We start from the raw sequence: 12,284 nt of genomic DNA on the forward strand, positions 1-12,284 counted from the left end.
AATCCAGTGATCAACTGCATGAGCATCGATCTGCGCAATTGGGAACCCATGACATGTGTCAACCAAGCCAGCGAGCCTGACCACCCGATCCCGTTAGTCGCCTCTTACGACAAGCATGGGTTACTGAAGGTTCATTCTAACCCGGACCTTCACGGGTCGTGACCAGGGAACATATCTACCTAGCACTTGGGACTTATTTTAATTTAATCATCACTGCTGGAATCATTGTCCTCGTACTTTTGCCTCATTAACTTACCACCATTGTTACCTCATCAACCATGCCTGGATTAACAACCCCTGTCTTCCATTTGTTTTCTTTAGCCTCATTAACTTACCACCATTGTTACCTCATCAACCATGCCTGGATTAACAACCCCTGGCTTCCACTTGTCCATCTACCCATTCAGTGCCAATCAACTGCTGGTTTCCCTTATTATCTCATAACTGTTGTAGTGTTCACATGTACATATATAGCGATCTGATTCCTAATTATTTCATTCACCTGATGAAGGAGCAAGCATACACTCCGAAACGTCGTGTCCATCACAATGAAGAAGTTTACATCCATAAAGTTCTTGCCTTTAATTTCGGTTCAATATCATTTTCAATATGCATTCAGTTGTTATGACACACAGAGAGCGGATGACTTAACATTTCTAGTCTGACCGGCCTTGCTTGCTTTCTGTATAGAGATCCGTGGGAAACAAACACCTAGTCTGTAGGGCATGCAGAAGTATCAACACAGTACATTTGACCCCCGAGTTAACAAAGTCAAACCGTCTGCTAGCCGATAAAAGACCATTTCGTTTTTGTTGCACATTTAGCCACCATCAAACATCGATTGAAACTTTCTTTTGTTAAGTTGTGAATGCTTAATAACAGATTCTGTACGGTGGGGTAAGATTTGAGAGCTTGTTGAATTCTAAATGCTGTATAGTGTGACCCACCTTGTCCTCAATAACAGTGACACACTGTACCAATAGCGATGAAAACTAACAAACGGTAGTGTTCGCTCCTTTCTCGCGTGTCATTCGTATACTGAATATTTAAGTTAACGTCCCAGATCAATAGTGAGTTCAAGCGCAACAGATTAGGGAACCGTCACACATATCTGTATAGTACATAACGTGAAAGGTGTTCACTCAGGACGACGGCTGAGAACCCACTGGGACAGGTGTGTTCCACACTTAACACAGTTCCAAGCGGTTTCATAATTCCGTCAAGGTAAGATTTGTCTTGATATGTCCATAAGCGTTAACAGAATGTAATACTCATTTTATAAGTAAATCTGAAAATTGGATGAACATTTGAAATAATTCTTTGTTATGTCTCGTTAACGGTTGTTTATGTCCACGAGGAATTTGAAAGCGTTGCTTGAATGATTTCGTAAATTCGTTGTTATTTTATACACTGAATCTAATTGAGTAAGTTGTCTAAATTCTCGTCTTAAGACTAATATGTGTTACTGAATACCATTTTGTACGCAAGCCCCGATATATTAAAAGTAAATGTAAACTTAATTTATTTTTTAAACGTAGTATTTTTAGGGAATTTAAGTTATGACTAAATTCGACTACAATCGCCAGAGGCTACAGGGATGATATATATACATCCTGCTGGGTCTGTGCAGGAAGCAAAAGTACTGTAAGTCCCCATGGTCTTAAGTGTGGCGATCTATCTTCAGTTGCTGTAATCTCCAGCCCTTTTCTATATTGTGTTAAGTACTGTAAGTCCCCATGGTCTTAAGTGCGGCGATCTATCTTCAGTTGCTGTAATCTCCAGCCCTTTTCTATATTGTGTTAAGTACTGTAAGTCCCCATGGTCCCTAAGTGTGGCGATCTCCATCTTCAGTTGCTGTAATCTCCAGCCCTTTTCTATATTGTGTTAAGTACTGTAAGTCCCCATGGTCTTAAGTGTGGCGATCTATCTTCAGTTGCTGTAATCTCCAGCCCTTTTCTATATTGTGTTAAGTACTGTAAGTCCCCATGGTCCTAAGTGTGGCGATCTATCTTCAGTTGCTGTAATCTCAGCCCTTTTTCTATATTGTGTTAAGTACCGTAAGTCCCCATGGTCCTGGTGTGGCGATCTATCTTCAGTTGCTGTAATCTCAGCCCTTTTCTATATTGTGTTAAGTACTGTAACTCCCCATGGTCTTAAGTGTGGCGATCTATCTTCAGTTGCTGTAATCTCAGCCCTTTTCTATATTGTGTTAAGTACTGTAAGTCCCCATGGTCTTAAGTGTGGCGATCTATCTTCAGTTGCTGTAATCTCAGCCCTTTTCTATATTGTGTTAAGTACTGTAACTCCCCATGGTCTTAAGTGTGGCGATCTATCTTCAGTTGCTGTAATCTCCAGCCCTTTTCTATATTGTGTTAAGTACTGTAACTCCCCATGGTCTTAAGTGTGGCGATCTATCTTCAGTTGCTGTAATCTCCAGCCCTTTTCTATATTGTGTTAAGTACTGTAAGTCCCCATGGTCTTAAGTGTGGCGATCTATCTTCAGTTGCTGTAATCTCCAGCCCTTTTCTATATTGTGTTAAGTACTGTAACTCCCCATGGTCTTAAGTGTGGCGATCTATCTTCAGTTGCTGTAATCTCCAGCCCTTTTCTATATTGTGTTAAGTACTGTAAGTCCCCATGGTCTTAAGTGTGGCGATCTATCTTCAGTTGCTGTAATCTCCAGCCCTTTTCTATATTGTGTTAAGTGTGGCGCCGTAAGTCCCATGGTCTTAAAGATGTGGCGATCTATCTTCAGTTGCTGTAATCTCCAGCCCTTTTCTATATTGTGTTAAGTACTGTAAGTCCCCATGGTCTTAGGGGTGTGGCGATCTATCTTCAGTTGCTGTAATCTCCAGCCCTTTTCTATATTGTGGTTAAGTACCTATATTGTAAGTCCCATGGTCTTAAGTGTGGCGATCTATCTTCAGTTGCTGTAATCTCCAGCCCTTTTTCTATATTGTGTTAAGTACTGTAAGTCCCCATGGTCTTAAGTGTGGCGATCTATCTTCAGTTGCTGTAATCTCCAGCCCTTTTCTATATTGTGTTAAGTACTGTAAGTCCCCATGGTCTTAAGTGTGGCGATCTATCTTCAGTTGCTGTAATCTCCAGCCCTTTTCTATATTGTGTTAAGTACTGTAAGTCCCCATGGTCTTAAGTGTGGCGATCTATCTTCAGTTGCTGTAATCTCCAGCCCTTTTCTATAGTGTGTTAAGTACTGTAACTCCCCATGGTCTTAAGTGTGGCGATCTATCTTCAGTTGCTGTAATCTCCAGCCCTTTTCTATATTGTGTTAAGTACCGTAAGTCCCCATGGTCTTAAGTGTGGCGATCTATCTTCAGTTGCTGTAATCTCCAGCCCTTTTCTATATTGTGTTAAGTACTGTAACTCCCCATGGTCCTAAGTGTGGTGACCTATCTTCAGTTGCTGTAATCTCCAGCCCTTTTCTATATTGTGTTAAGTACTGTAAGTCCCCATGGTCTTAAGTGTGGCGATCTATCTTCAGTTGCTGTAATCTCCAGCCCTTTTCTATATTGTGTTAAGTACCGTAAGTCCCCATGGTCTTAAGTGTGGCGATCTATCTTCAGTTGCTGTAATCTCCAGCCCTTTTCTATATTGTGTTAAGTACTGTAAGTCCCCATGGTCTTAAGTGTGGCGATCTATCTTCAGTTGCTGTAATCTCCAGCCCTTTTCTATATTGTGTTAAATTTACTGTAAGTCCCCATGGTCCTAAGTGTGGCGATCTATCTTCAGTTGCTGTAATCTCCAGCCCTTTTCTATATTGTGTTAAGTACTGTAAGTCCCCATGGTCTTAAGTGTGGCGATCTATCTTCAGTTGCTGTAATCTCCAGCCCTTTTCTATATTGTGTTAAGTACCGTAAGTCCCCATGGTCTTAAGTGTGGCGATCTATCTTCAGTTGCTGTAATCTCCAGCCCTTTTCTATATTGTGTTAAGTACTGTAACTCCCCATGGTCCTAAGTGTGGTGATCTATCTTCAGTTGCTGTAATCTCCAGCCCTTTTCTATATTGTGTTAAGTACTGTAAGTCCCCATGGTCTTAAGTGTGGCGATCTATCTTCAGTTGCTGTAATCTCCAGCCCTTTTCTATATTGTGTTAAGTACCGTAAGTCCCCATGGTCTTAAGTGTGGCGATCTATCTTCAGTTGCTGTAATCTCCAGCCCTTTTCTATATTGTGTTAAGTACTGTAAGTCCCCATGGTCTTAAGTGTGGCGATCTATCTTCAGTTGCTGTAATCTCCAGCCCTTTTCTATATTGTGTTAAGTACCGTAAGTCCCCATGGTCCTAAGTGTGGCGATCTATCTTCAGTTGCTGTAATCTCCAGCCCTTTTCTATATTGTGTTAAGTACTGTAAGTCCCCATGGTCTTAGCGGTGTGGCGATCTATCTTCAGTTGCTGTAATCTCCAGCCCTTTTCTATATTGTGTTAAGTACCGTAAGTCCCCATGGTCTTAAGTGTGGCGATCTATCTTCAGTTGCTGTAATCTCCAGCCCTTTTCTATATTGTGTTAAGTACCTAAGTGTAAGTCCCTATATGGTCTTAAGTGTGGCGATCTATCTTCAGTTGCTGTAATCTCCAGCCCTTTTTCTATATTGTGTTAAGTACCGTAAGTCCCCATGGTCTTAAGTGTGGCGATCTATCTTCAGTTGCTGTAATCTCCAGCCCTTTTCTATATTGTGTTAAGTACCGTAAGTCCCCATGGTCTTAAGTGTGGCGATCTATCTTCAGTTGCTGTAATCTCCAGCCCTTTTTTCTATATTGTGTTAAGTACCGTAAGTCCCCATGGTCTTAAGTGTGGCGATCTATCTTCAGTTGCTGTAATCTCCAGCCCTTTTCTATATTGTGTTAAGTACTGTAAGTCCCCATGGTCTTAAGTGTGGCGATCTATCTTCAGTTGCTGTAATCTCCAGCCCTTTTCTATATTGTGTTAAGTACCGTAAGTCCCCATGGTCTTAAGTGTGGCGATCTATCTTCAGTTGCTGTAATCTCCAGCCCTTTTCTATATTGTGTTAAGTACCGTAAGTCCCCATGGTCTTAAGTGTGGCGATCTATCTTCAGTTGCTGTAATCTCCAGCCCTTTTCTATATTGTGTTAAGTACCGTAAGTCCCCATGGTCTTAAGTGTGGCGATCTATCTTCAGTTGCTGTAATCTCCAGCCCTTTTCTATATTTGTTGTTAAGTACCGATCTATCTTCCAGTCCCAATGGTCTTCCCATGGGTCTTAAGTGTGGCGATCTATCTTCAGTTGCTGTAATCTCCAGCCCTTTTTCTATATTGTGTTAAGTACTGTAAGTCCCCATGGTCTTAAGTGTGGTGATCTATCTTCAGTTGCTGTAATCTCCAGCCCTTTTCTATATTGTGTTAAGTACCGTAAGTCCCAATGGTCTTAAGTGTGGCGATCTATCTTCAGTTGCTGTAATCTCCAGCCCTTTTCTATATTGTGTTAAGTACCGTAAGTCCCCATGGTCTTAAGTGTGGCGATCTATCTTCAGTTGCTGTAATCTCCAGCCCTTTTCTATATTGTGTTAAGTACTGTAAGTCCCCATGGTCTTAAGTGTGGCGATCTATCTTCAGTTGCTGTAATCTCCAGCCCTTTTCTATATTGTGTTAAGTACCGTAAGTCCCCATGGTCCTAAGTGTGGTGACCTATCTTCAGTTGCTGTAATCTCAGCCCTTTTCTATATTGTGTTGCTGTAAGTACTGTAACTCCCCATGGTCTTAAGTGTGGTGATCTATCTTCAGTTGCTGTAATCTCAGCCCTTTTCTCTATTGTGTTAAGTACTGTAAGTCCCCATGGTCTTAAGTGTGGCGATCTATCTTCAGTTGCTGTAATCTCCAGCCCTTTTCTATATTGTGTTAAGTACTGTAAGTCCCCATGGTCTTAAGTGTGGTGATCTATCTTCAGTTGCTGTAATCTCCAGCCCTTTTCTATATTGTGTTAAGTACCGTAAGTCCCCATGGTCCTAGGAGTGTGGCGATCTATCTTCAGTTGCTGTAATCTCCAGCCCTTTTCTATATTGTGTTAAGTACTGTAACTCCCCATGGTCTTAAGTGTGGCGATCTATCTTCAGTTGCTGTAATCTCCAGCCCTTTTCTCTATTGTGTTAAGTACTGTAACTCCCCATGGTCTTAAGTGTGGTGACCTATCTTCAGTTGCTGTAATCTCCAGCCCTTTTCTATATTGTGTTAAAGTACTGTAAAGTCCCCATGGTCTTAAGTGTGGTGATCTATCTTCAGTTGCTGTAATCTCCAGCCCTTTTCTATATTGTGTTAAGTACTGTAAGTCCCCATGGTCTTAAGTGTGGCGATCTATCTTCAGTTGCTGTAATCTCCAGCCCTTTTCTATATTGTGTTAAGTACTGTAAGTCCCCATGGTCTTAAGTGTGGCGATCTATCTTCAGTTGCTGTAATCTCAGCCCTTTTCTATATTGTGTTAAGTACTGTAAGTCCCCCATGGTCTTAAGTGTGGTGATCTATCTTCAGTTGCTGTAATCTCAGCCCTTTTTCTATATTGTGTTAAGTACTGTAAGTCCCCATGGTCTTAAGTGTGGCGATCTATCTTCAGTTGCTGTAATCTCCAGCCCTTTTCTATATTGTGTTAAGTACTGTAACTCCCCATGGTCTTAAGTGTGGCGATCTATCTTCAGTTGCTGTAATCTCCAGCCCTTTTCTATATTGTGTTAAGTACTGTAAGTCCCCATGGTCTTAAGTGTGGCGATCTATCTTCAGTTGCTGTAATCTCCAGCCCTTTTCTATATTGTGTTAAGTACTGTAACTCCCCATGGTCTTAAGTGTGGCGATCTATCTTCAGTTGCTGTAATCTCCAGCCCTTTTCTATATTGTGTTAAGTACTGTAAGTCCCCATGGTCTTAAGTGTGGTGACCTATCTTCAGTTGCTGTAATCTCAGCCCTTTTCTATATTGTGTTAAGTACCGTAAAGTCCCCATGGTCTTAAGTGTGGCGATCTATCTTCAGTTGCTGTAATCTCCAGCCCTTTTTCTATATTGTGTTAAGTACCGTAAGTCCCCATGGTCTTAAGTGTGGCGATCTATCTTCAGTTGCTGTAATCTCCAGCCCTTTTCTATATTGTGTTAAGTACCGTAAGTCCCAATGGTCTTAAGTGTGGCGATCTATCTTCAGTTGCTGTAATCTCCAGCCCTTTTCTATATTGTGTTAAGTACTGTAAGTCCCCATGGTCCTAAGTGTGGTGACCTATCTTCAGTTGCTGTAATCTCCAGCCCTTTTCTATATTGTGTTAAGTACCGTAAGTCCCAATGGTCTTAAGTGTGGCGATCTATCTTCAGTTGCTGTAATCTCCAGCCCTTTTCTATATTGTGTTAAGTACCGTAAGTCCCCATGGTCTTAAGTGTGGCGATCTATCTTCAGTTGCTGTAATCTCCAGCCCTTTTCTATATTGTGTTAAGTACTGTAAGTCCCCATGGTCTTAAGTGTGGCGATCTATCTTCAGTTGCTGTAATCTCCAGCCCTTTTCTCTATTGTGTTAAGTACCGTAAGTCCCCATGGTCCTAAGTGTGGTGACCTATCTTCAGTTGCTGTAATCTCCAGCCCTTTTCTCTATTGTGTTAAGTACTGTAACTCCCCATGGTCTTAAGTGTGGTGATCTATCTTCATTTGCTGTAATCTCCAGCCCTTTTCTCTATTGTGTTAAGTACTGTAAGTCCCCATGGTCTTAAGTGTGGCGATCTATCTTCAGTTGCTGTAATCTCCAGCCCTTTTCTATACTGTGTTAAGTACTGTAAGTCCCCATGGTCCTAAGTGTGGTGACCTATCTTCAGTTGCTGTAATCTCCAGCCCTTTTCTATATTGTGTTAAGTACCGTAAGTCCCCATGGTCCTAAGTGTGGTGACCTATCTTCAGTTGCTGTAATCTCCAGCCCTTTTCTCTATTGTGTTAAGTACTGTAACTCCCCATGGTCTTAAGTGTGGCGATCTATCTTCAGTTGCTGTAATCTCCAGCCCTTTTCTATATTGTGTTAAGTACTGTAAGTCCCCATGGTCTTAAGTGTGGCGATCTATCTTCAGTTGCTGTAATCTCCAGCCCTTTTTCTATATTGTGTTAAGTACTGTAAGTCCCCATGGTCCTAAGTGTGGTGACCTATCTTCAGTTGCTGTAATCTCAGCCCTTTTCTATATTGTGTTAAGTACCGTAAGTCCCCATGGTCCTAAGTGTGGTGACCTATCTTCAGTTGCTGTAATCTCCAGCCCTTTTCTATATTGTGTTAAGTACTGTAAGTCCCCATGGTCTTAAGTGTGGTGACCTATCTTCAGTTGCTGTAATCTCCAGCCCTTTTCTATATTGTGTTAAGTACCGTAAGTCCCCATGGTCCTAAGTGTGGTGACCTATCTTCAGTTGCTGTAATCTCCAGCCCTTTTCTCTATTGTGTTAAGTACTGTAACTCCCCATGGTCTTAAGTGTGGCGATCTATCTTCAGTTGCTGTAATCTCCAGCCCTTTTCTCTATTGTGTTAAGTACTGTAACTCCCCATGGTCTTAAGTGTGGTGACCTATCTTCAGTTGCTGTAATCTCCAGCCCTTTTCTATATTGTGTTAAGTACTGTAAGTCCCCATGGTCTTAAGTGTGGTGACCTATCTTCAGTTGCTGTGATCTCCAGCCCTTTTCTATATTGTGTTAAGTACTGTAAGTCCCCATGGTCCTAAGTGTGGTGACCTATCTTCAGTTGCTGTAATCTCCAGCCCTTTTCTATATTGTGTTAAGTACTGTAAGTCCCCATGGTCTTAAGTGTGGTGACCTATCTTCAGTTGCTGTAATCTCCAGCCCTTTTCTATATTGTGTTGTCTATAACAGAGGTATAATAGTTCCATGTCAGCTTTAATTCTCCATCTGTGTTCTCTATCTAGTCATTTTTACTGTCCTTTGTCGACAGATTTTATAATATAAGTTATCTATTGTCAAGAAATGAATTGTTTTAATCACAACATGGCTGTAATATTGACGGTGCGACGATAATTTTAACTCACTCAATCACTGTCAAGTCAAGTCAAGTCAAGTTTATTTCTGAAGAGGCCTCAGGCCGCTATTACATACATGATAAGCCAAAACAACAGCCAGACATTAGGGCTGGTAACTTCAAAATATTACCAGCCCAAAATGGATTTAACCAGATCTGACAATCCAAAGAAAATAATTCTATTTTTAGTTAGAATGAATAATGAACCTGAGACATGCATTTACCGTATTACCGGTCTATTCACAACAGTCATGTTCAGAGAAATCCCACTCCGAGTTGTAGTCAGCGTCGAGGAGTGAGTGAGTGAGTGAGTTTAGTTTTACGTCGCACTCAGCAATATTCCAACTATATGGTGGCGGTCTCTAAATAATCGAGCCTGGACCAGACAATCCAGTGATCAACATCATGAGCATCGTTCTACGCAATTGGCACACGATGACGAGGGTTTCTGAAGATAAATTCTAACCCGAATCTTCACGGGTATAGTCACAGTCGCAGGGATGGAACATGTTATCTTTCTTTTTAACCAGACCATCGGGCTGGCTTGCTGTAAATTTAGACCGTCCGTCAGCAATCTAGCCCGTCTCGGGCGGTCGGACGGGCCTTATTTCATGCACTGCATACATCAACATAAATTGAGGATATTTTGTCTGACAAGCATAGGTTTCTACACATAGATAACGTTACATATCAATTTAAAATATGGAAGCAAAATGTCCGCTGAGGATATGAAAATCTCATTTATCAGTCCGTCAGTACCCGACGCTTTACCGCATCTCATATCAAACATACAATCTTGAATCTCTTATCTGTTTATAGGGGAATCAGGAATATAGTTTGAAGTCGCGTCGGAATATGGCGATTCATCATTGTCTGTATTCTCTAAATCAAATCATCATTACATGACTGGAACACATGCGAGAAATGAGTATACCCACTACCAATCGTGATAGTGAGGTGAAATGGGGTTTAACGTCATACTTAATAATATTTCGCTCATATGACGACGTGCATTCGTATGTGGCTGCTTGTACTAGCCCAAACTTAAGCTAGTTTTATAGCGCTAGCCCACTGAGATAATATGCCGCACTTAAGCATGAATTAGCTATTAAAACACATTATAATGACTCCCAGCCGACCAGTCCTTGTACCATGGTGGCTATATAGCGAATCAGTTAAATCAAGACGCGTGCCATGTATCCATAACCCAAACAGTTCTGGAACTCCTTGCAGCAGCTTGCTCGCAGGTCAGAAGCCATGAGTACTATCACGATTGGACAGCCTCTGTGGTGTAGTGGGTAGAGCGTCCGCCCGGAGAGCGGAAGGTCGCGGGTTCGATCCCCGGTCGCGTTATACTTGTCATACCCCGGTACTTGTTGGCGCTCATTAATGGGTACAGCGCGAAAAGCGAGATGCACGTGCATTAGTGACGCCAGAGACATGTGATTACTGCTGATTGACAAAAGGACAGAAAATGAAAGTCTATAATTTATAAAGTTTATGATTTCTTCAAGGATGAAAAAAACAGGGGGTGACACAAGTATGCAATTACTAAGTACATACAGCACACTGCCTGTGCAGCTGGGGTATGTGTCATCTCGCCGGCTCAAAAATTTGTTGAGAACCCGTTAACGCACGTGCATCTCGCTTTTCGCGCTGTTCCTGTAATTGCCAATGCGCCCTTGAAACAAACTGGGAAAACGCACAAATAAATGATGACAGTTTCTTAAACAACTTTTTTATTTTTGTGACACAAATCATGCAATTTATTTCTAGAGTTGGTCTGTTGTTTTTATTGCAGTCCGCGTTGGTTTGATTTTTTTATGTCTATTTATTTTTGTGTTAGATTGCAATTTATCGTATCATTTTGTCTCAAACGGACTGTACACGGAACACCTTGTGAGGGACATTCTGAGCGAAAATGTTGGTATCAACGCCAAGTCTATCGCTGTCAAATTCTCAATGTATACGTACAAGAAACGTGTCGTTGACGAAGCAAGGCAAACATTGACAGACAACGAGGATATACGTGGGGAAGGGAAGTGACCGGATGAAAAGGAAGGATGTAATACCGCAGATGGTGAAAGCCCGCGGGATATCGGCGTATATTTCATATCTCCAGCTCGTGATTCAGGATGACGTGTTGGCTCACGACGAGAACCAAGGACTGCTGGTGCTTGGACAAGAGGTGGGTGGTCGAATACCCAGTCATCACGTGGTGCGGGACCTACGTTTTAGGGGGCGACAATGGCCGTACGGATGTGTCACAGTGTCCCTGGGTTCAGGGTGACCTCGCATGATCATGAGAATAGTTCGCAACAGACGTTAAGTTGCTCGTAATTCTCAGGACTCCATCGTTAACAAATGTGGGGTGTCCCTGTTAGAGCATGTGCAAAGTATGGGGATTGTGTATTGTAAATGGGCGTAAACCAGGTGATACAGACGGCAGCTTCACTTATGATTGGACAGATTCCAATCATTCACCAATCGGATGTGAATTTCATTTTGACAGTTTAGCTGAAGATTTCCAATGACAACAAAAATATCGCTACCGAACCTTTAGTCAGATAAAATTATAATAATATCAACTCCCTGGGGAGTATACATCTCTTGCAACCACTAGGCGCACCGAGTTATTGTGGCTTTCTCATCCTAACGAGGTACCCATTCACAGCTGGGTGGACTGGGACACATAGTCACAGTACTTTGTTCAAGTTCACTGCACGTTGCTGTACCCGCAACTAGGTGTTTGCATGTATTCATGTGGCCACCATCTGGTCATATACCAACGGATTCGTGGGTTCTTGTAAGTGCACAGGGTTGTGTACTGTACACTAGGGGTTGTGACAACACTGAAAGAGTCTGCACACAAAGTTGACTCTAAGGTTTTTACACCCAGTCACAGGTGGGCTCGATCCCGACACCTCAACCTCGCTGGATCACAAGCCTGACGCCTTAGCCAGCTCGCCCACAGCGAGTAACAACATTCAAGCTTTCCTAGACTTAGATGAAGGAGACATTAATATCGCAGTACATAAGTTACTGGATATATTAAATAGATTCACATTTCTAGACCAAGTCATCATCAGTTTCCAGACCGAAGGTTCGAACTCAGCCTGTTTGGTTCGGTGACTAGTGTCTCCAGGCCAAACAGGTTAAATAATCACGATTTCTGAACCAATTAAGAAAATGTCGCACTGCTAATACTGTTGATCAGTATCTCAGTGCAAGGAGACATTTTCGTCAGCTGTGTACATCTAAGCAAAGGTTACATAAAGA

The sequence above is a fragment of the Haliotis rubra genome, unplaced genomic scaffold (genome assembly GCF_003918875.1).
Source record: "Haliotis rubra isolate DU_JTF1 unplaced genomic scaffold, ASM391887v1 Scf1817, whole genome shotgun sequence".
Classification (NCBI taxonomy): domain Eukaryota; kingdom Metazoa; phylum Mollusca; class Gastropoda; order Lepetellida; family Haliotidae; genus Haliotis; species Haliotis rubra.